We start from the raw sequence: 6,343 nt of genomic DNA, 5'->3' as shown, positions 1-6,343 counted from the left end.
ATGAGTTCATTATTTGGGTTCTGGATAATCCGAGTTCTCATTGTGAGTCTTACATGCAGTTCTCAAATAAAGAGATATCAGAATGAATTATTGTTCTGGCCTTTTTATCTTTGAGCAAGTGATGATGGGAATGCAAAACCTAGACAACAGTCCAATTTTATTTGCGTAGGTGATTGTGCAATTCGCCAAATGTATGAAAAGACCACTGTCTTTTGAGGATGCAGGAAACTGGTGAAATGCTGATCTGCTAGTGGATGCTGGGGCAAGTTGTCATCCATAGCACAGCAGTTCCCACGGTCTTTCCTTTGGGGAAACAGGTCCAAAACAAAGAAACAAGAGGCAGAACTACATTCTAGATAGAAGGGGGGGGAGTATTGCTGAGCTCCTGTCACCCCATCACCCCACCCCCCATCATTTCTAACAGAGAGCCAGTGTGGTGTAGTGCTTAGAGTGTTGGGCTGGGAGCTGGGAGATCCAGGTTCTAGTCCCACTCAGCCATAGAAACTCACTGGGTGACTTTGGGCCAATCACAGACTCTCAGCCCAACCTACTGTTAGAAAAAGGGGAAGCCAGTCACATAAGCATAATCAGAAATAACATGTTGACACAGTCGTGCTCTAATGAGTCAGCTAACGGCTCAGTCAGTTGACATGTCTTTTGGCTAACAGAAAATTGTAAAGGGGAGGGGGTATAAAAGATTTGTGCATGCTTAGACTGCTCTGTACCCGTTTTGCAAAACGATCAATAAAATAGTGTTGGATCCACTGCTGCCTGCCTGGCATCCTTTCTTTCAACCAGAAGCAAGAACTTTTTATCTAACAATTTGGTGCCGTGACTCGGATCCTGCTTCGGGGCGCGTCCCCTTTGTGCTGAACCGAAGGGCCGCGGAGGAGAAGTGGCCACAGGCAGTTGTTTTACACTGCCTTCTCCTCACGTCGGCGGCAGCGAAGGTGCTTGGGGACCAACGCCAGAGGAAGAGGGAGACGTGATCACTCTTTTAGGCACTGGCAGTGGATCAATAAGCAGCTGGACGCAGCTGCCGGCGGGACAGAAGAGGCCTTTGGGATAAGTGAAACAGCTTACATTAGGGGATAAACGCGGGACGGTGGTATGTTTGTGATTGTGTGAGACGCCTACAGGTGAAGCGAGTGAGGAGCCCCGAACTGCATTTCCCTACCCCGGCGACGGGCTGGGTCAGAGGAGGGCGAAGCGCGAGAATTGTTGATTGAAATCCCCACCGTCATGGGCAGGTCCCAATCCAGGCCTACAGGAGAGTCCCATATGCCCTTGGAGTGTTGTTTGCGCAACTGGTCACATTCTAAGCAAGATTATGGAACTAAGATGACAAAGGATCACCTTGTCCTTCTTTGTGCCCGGGAATGGCCGGTATTAGAACCCAAATGGCCACCCAAGGGGTCTTTTGACAACCCTGGTATCTGCTGTGCGTATAATAGTAACACAGAGGGGAAGTTGAGACCAGTTCCCCTATATCGATTCATGGGCGACCTGCGTACCCCTTGGCGGCAAGCCCGCTCCTTGGGTTGTCAAATGCATGTCTCTGGCCCCTCCCGTGATGGTCAATAAGAAACCAACCATCCTTGCGGGGGCACGGGCCAGGTTTAGAGAGGAACACCCCCAGGCAACTGAGGATGAGACGGCAGCGGCTCTGCCCACAGGACGGCCCGATTGGGGGGTAGCCATGGCGGCAGAGAGACAGCTACATGCTGAGTATTTTTGGTTCGTTTTAGCAGGCATGAAGCAAGCCGCGCGGAGGGCCCCCAATTTGCAAAAAGTCCTGACTTTAAAACAAGACAAAAACGAACCTCCTGCCGTGTTCCTCCAAAGGCTAAGGGAAGCCTTCGCCAAGTATTGACTTGAAGGACCCAAATAATTTAAGGATTCTCATGACTCAGTTCGTGGGAAATAGTTGCCAAGACATCAGAAAGAAGTTGCAGAAAGTTGAGAGAGGATTGGTGGCTGACCTAAGTGTTTAAGTAGAGGTAGCTCAGCAAGTTTATGAAAGACAAGAGGCAAGCAAAGCTCCTCGCTGCGGTTCTCAGACCCAACAAAGGAGGAGCTAAGAAGAGAGGAAAAGGAGTGAGGAAGGGGTCCTCCCTGAGAAGAGACCAGTGTGCCTTCTGTAAGAAAATTGGGCACTGGAAGCGTGACTGTGAAGCCTTGAAGCAAAAAGAGAGAGAGGAGGGTGGGGGGGGCAGAAAGGATTTTGCATGAACAAGAAAGAGACTAGGACAGACCGGGGCCCGGCCCCCTCTTAGCCGTCTCTGAGGCAAGACGGGACCCCATAGTCAAAATTAAAGTTGAGCGCTGCTCCTACAATGCCCTTGTAGATACAGGGGCCACCCTGTCCATCCTCCCCCCTTAGCCAACCACCAACGGGAAGTGGGGGATCTACCACCATAATGGGAGTCGAGGGAAGGGCAACCCGAGTGCCCCTTTCTCGTCCCTTGCTCACCAAGGTTGGGAAAACACACCTAGAACATGCATTTGTCTGTACCCCCTCCTGTCCGGTGGCATTGTTAAGAAGGGACTTATTGACTAAGCTCCAAATTGAGATTGCTTTCACTTCTGACGGAAGGATAGAAGTACGGCTCCCCAAGCAACAGAGCAGTAACTGTCAAATGGCCCTTTCAAAGGTCGCAGAGGCAGACGAGGACTGGTGCTTAATAGAAAACAGAGTCAATCCCCTAGTTTGGGCCGGGGTCGGAAGGGCCTCTCGTGCCAAGTCGGCAACACCGTCAGCTGAAGTCCCAACAAGATAAGGTCTCCAAGAAGGAGTTCATCCGCTTGGCACAGACCCTCAAGTATTACAGCTATCTCAAATTTGACCCCTGCATCACAGACTTCCCCGAAAAGGGCTGCCACGTCATTGTGGGGGCTGGGAATAGTGAGCTGAACTTCCAGGTCAAGCTGCCCAATGACCCGATCAAGGAGGGGAGTTTCAAGGTGACCCGGATGTGCTGCTGACGGGTCACTTCCTCAGTCCCCGTGCACAATGGGACATCAAGCCCTACCGCTGGCAAGTCAGAGATGAAGCTAGAACTTGCCTTTAAGTACCTGATGAATAAAGACCACCTACAGTGGGTCACAATCACCAGCCCGCAGGCCATAATGCTGAGCATCTGCCTGCAGTCTATAGTAGATGAACTGATGATGAAGAAATCAGGAGGCAGCATCCGCAAGATGTTCCGCAGGCGAGTCAATGGAGCCCTGCAGCAGCCAGGCAGCCAGCAAGCAGTAAAGGCTCCCTCTCTTTTGGATTCTCCTGATGCAAGCAGGGAGTCTATTGCAAAGGTCTCGAGCAAACTGGGCTCCGTCAGTCTGCGTGCCATCAGCCATTCCAGCTCTTCTGCTGACATTGGGGCCAACAACTTCCATGGCAACTACGCCTTTGAGGGCATTGGTGATGAAGACCTCTAGGGGCCCTGCCCTGACACAACTCTGTGGGATATAAAATCTCCTCCTGGGTGGATCTCCATGTGCCTCAACCCCAGCCAGCTGCCCACCCTCTTGTCTACATAGATGGGGAGACGGCGCGACCGCAGTATGAGGCACTGCAAAAAGATAAATTAGATAAATGGAAATGGACTAAAGAGATAAATAAGTCTTTCCTCAGTCTCAAAGCTGCCCTTGTGTCGCCACCTGCCCTGGCCATGCCGAATCCCAGTCGACCATTTAGACTCTATGTGCATAAAAATAAAGGCGTAGCCTCGAGAGTACTTTGCCAGCGAAAGGGCCCCTCCTGGAGGCCGGTGGGATATTACTCCAAGGTCCTTGATGTTGTGGCAAGAGGCTGGCCGAGTTGCTTAAGGGCAAATGAGGCCACAAAGAGGGCAGCCAAAAAAGGAATCCAAGAAACATTTCTCGTCTTACCCAGAAGAGAGGAGCCCCCCCCCCACATACTCCCCTTCCGAGTTACAGATGGCGCAAGAACACAGAGTAAGTCCCCGTGGCGACAGATGGATCCAGATGACAGATGGGAGACTGCTCCTACCGCAGACCCTGCAGGGAGCTATCTTACAACAAGTGCATCACTCTCTTAGACATCCTGGGGCATCAGCTATGATTGACTATTGCAAGAGGCTGTTCGTCTCTCCTGGCCTAACTGTACGCGCCCATCGATTAGCAGCAACATGTGAGGCTTGCCAGAAAATTAATTCCCCCGGGGCACCCCCTCCACCAAAGGGAGGGCGACCATGGGCGTATTATCCCTTCCAGAGGGTGCAGATTGATTTTGCTGAAATGCCACCGTGTAGGGGTTGCAGATACTTGCTTGTAATAGTGTGTCAAATGACAGGGTGAGTAAAAGCATTCCCATGCAGAAACTGTCAAGCAAAAACTGTAGTTGCTAAGTTGTTACAGGAGGTGGTGCCCCGGTTCTCCCTGCCTGAGGTTGTAGAGTCCGACCAGGGCTCACATTTCACCTCAGCTGTTAACGCAAGGGTTGGCACGAGCCCTGGGGGTAGAGTGGCACTCACACTGCCCCTAGAGACCCCAGGCGAGTGGGGAGGTTGAAAGAACCAATCGGAGTCTCAAGGAGACTCTAACCAAGCTCCAGCATGGGGTAAAACTCACTTGGGTTGAGGCTCTGCCAATAGCTTTGACAAAGCTTCGAAAAATGCCAAGAAAAGACATAAAGCTGTCCCCCTTTGAGCTAATGTTTAGATTCCCTCCTCAGGTACACTGCAGAAGGAGGGAGGAGGTCAAATGGGAGATGAAAGATCAAATGTTAAGGGGCCAGTTGACTTCTCTGCAGTCTGTTCTTTCACAGCTACGAGCTTACTCTGTCCTGTTCCAAAGATTGCCGCTAGACGCACCTATCCATCTCTTCCAGCCAGGAGATGAGGTGTTGCTGAAAAAGTGGAATAAAGAAGCTCTAAAAGAAGGGTGGGAGGGGCCCTACTTGGTAGGACCAACCAGCCATTCAAAACTTGTAGGTTCTAGCAAATGGACACATTGCAGCCGGTTAAAGCCATTTAGACGACCCCTGCCTCCTCCTGTCACCCAGAAAGAACAGGAGGACACAGACAATGGTCCTCTGCTCCCTGGCACCCCACCAGAAGCTGCCAGGGACACAGGCGAAGAAACCACCCAGGAGCCACAATCGCCTCTTGTTTATAAATCCCAGCAGTTAATTGAAACTGCTCTGTCAAAACAGATGCTCTTGCTTTATTGTGCTGATAAGGAGACTCCGCTTTAAAACGCTTTAAGACGTGAGTAAAGACTTAAAGGAGGGAATTGTTAGAAAAAGGGGAAGCCTGGCGAGACAGTCACATAAGCATAATCAGAAATAAACATGTTGTCACAGTCATGCTCTAATGAGTCAGCTAACAGCTCAGTCAGTTGACATGTCTTGTGGCTAACAGAAAATTGTAAAGGGGAGGGGGTATAAAAGATTTGTGCATGCTTAGCTCGGGGTCCAGACTGCTCTGCACCCGTTTTGCAAAACGATCAATAAAATAGTGTTGGATCCACTGCTGCCTGCCTGGCATCCTTTCTTTCAACCAGAAGCAAGAACTTTTTATCTAACACTACCTCACAAGGTGGTTGTTGTGAGGATAAAATGGAGAAGAGGAGGTTTATGTAAGCCGCCTTGGGTTCCTTAAGGAGGAAAAAAGGTGGGATATAAATGCAATAAATGAATAAACATCCTCACAATTCTTGCCAAATAAAGCCAGGCAAGAAAGACATAAAGTCCAATTTTCAATCCCCAGCATCTCCAGTTAAAAGCTTACGGTAGTAGAAGTTGAGAAAGAAGGGACCTCTCTCTGGGAAGACCCAGGAGAGCCCCTTGCAGTCAAAGTACAGTCCCCAAATTCTTTGTGTTGGTGGTACATTTGAAATTTTGAGAGGGTGTTATGGATGCTTTCATAAAATGGCTGCCATGGGGGTGGGGGGTTTGCCCATTCATAAAATGGCTGCTGTGGTCAGCATGGCCAGTCACAAAACACTCATTTCCCAGAAGGCAGCTACTGAGACTAAAAGAAAAGGAATTTGTCCAAGAACCTAAGTACAAAGCAGAGGGAGGGTCTGAGCTTCAAAATGCAAAACCACTCTTTTGAAACCAAATCACAATGGTGCGGGAGGGCATACTTCATGTGGCAGCATGCCAACCCCACAATTAAAAAAATAGGAGCCTGGTGGGCACCAAGAGAGGCACCATGCTACAGATCCCAGGGTTAGGCTGCCAGAAGGCTGTTTCCTACTTTCCCAATTCCTGGCCAGGGCCACTGCTGAAAGGCCCCTGCTTCCGGTGGGAGGGGAGGAACCTGCTTCCAGTTCAGAGAGCAGCTTGAAATGAGCTGTCACTCTTTCTACCACAGGG

General features: G+C 50.2%; 1 pseudogene; it reads left to right on the top strand.

Moving 5' to 3' along the window:
* Positions 1 to 3,515, top strand: LOC146356327 (sorting nexin-17 pseudogene; annotated as a pseudogene).
* Positions 3,516 to 6,343: the final 2,828 nt, after the last annotated feature.

Source organism: Heloderma suspectum, chromosome 2 (genome assembly GCF_057233095.1).
Source record: "Heloderma suspectum isolate Gila_16-S chromosome 2, 16-S_ref, whole genome shotgun sequence".
NCBI lineage: Eukaryota > Metazoa > Chordata > Lepidosauria > Squamata > Helodermatidae > Heloderma > Heloderma suspectum.
This window is presented reverse-complemented; position numbering and strand designations above follow the sequence as displayed.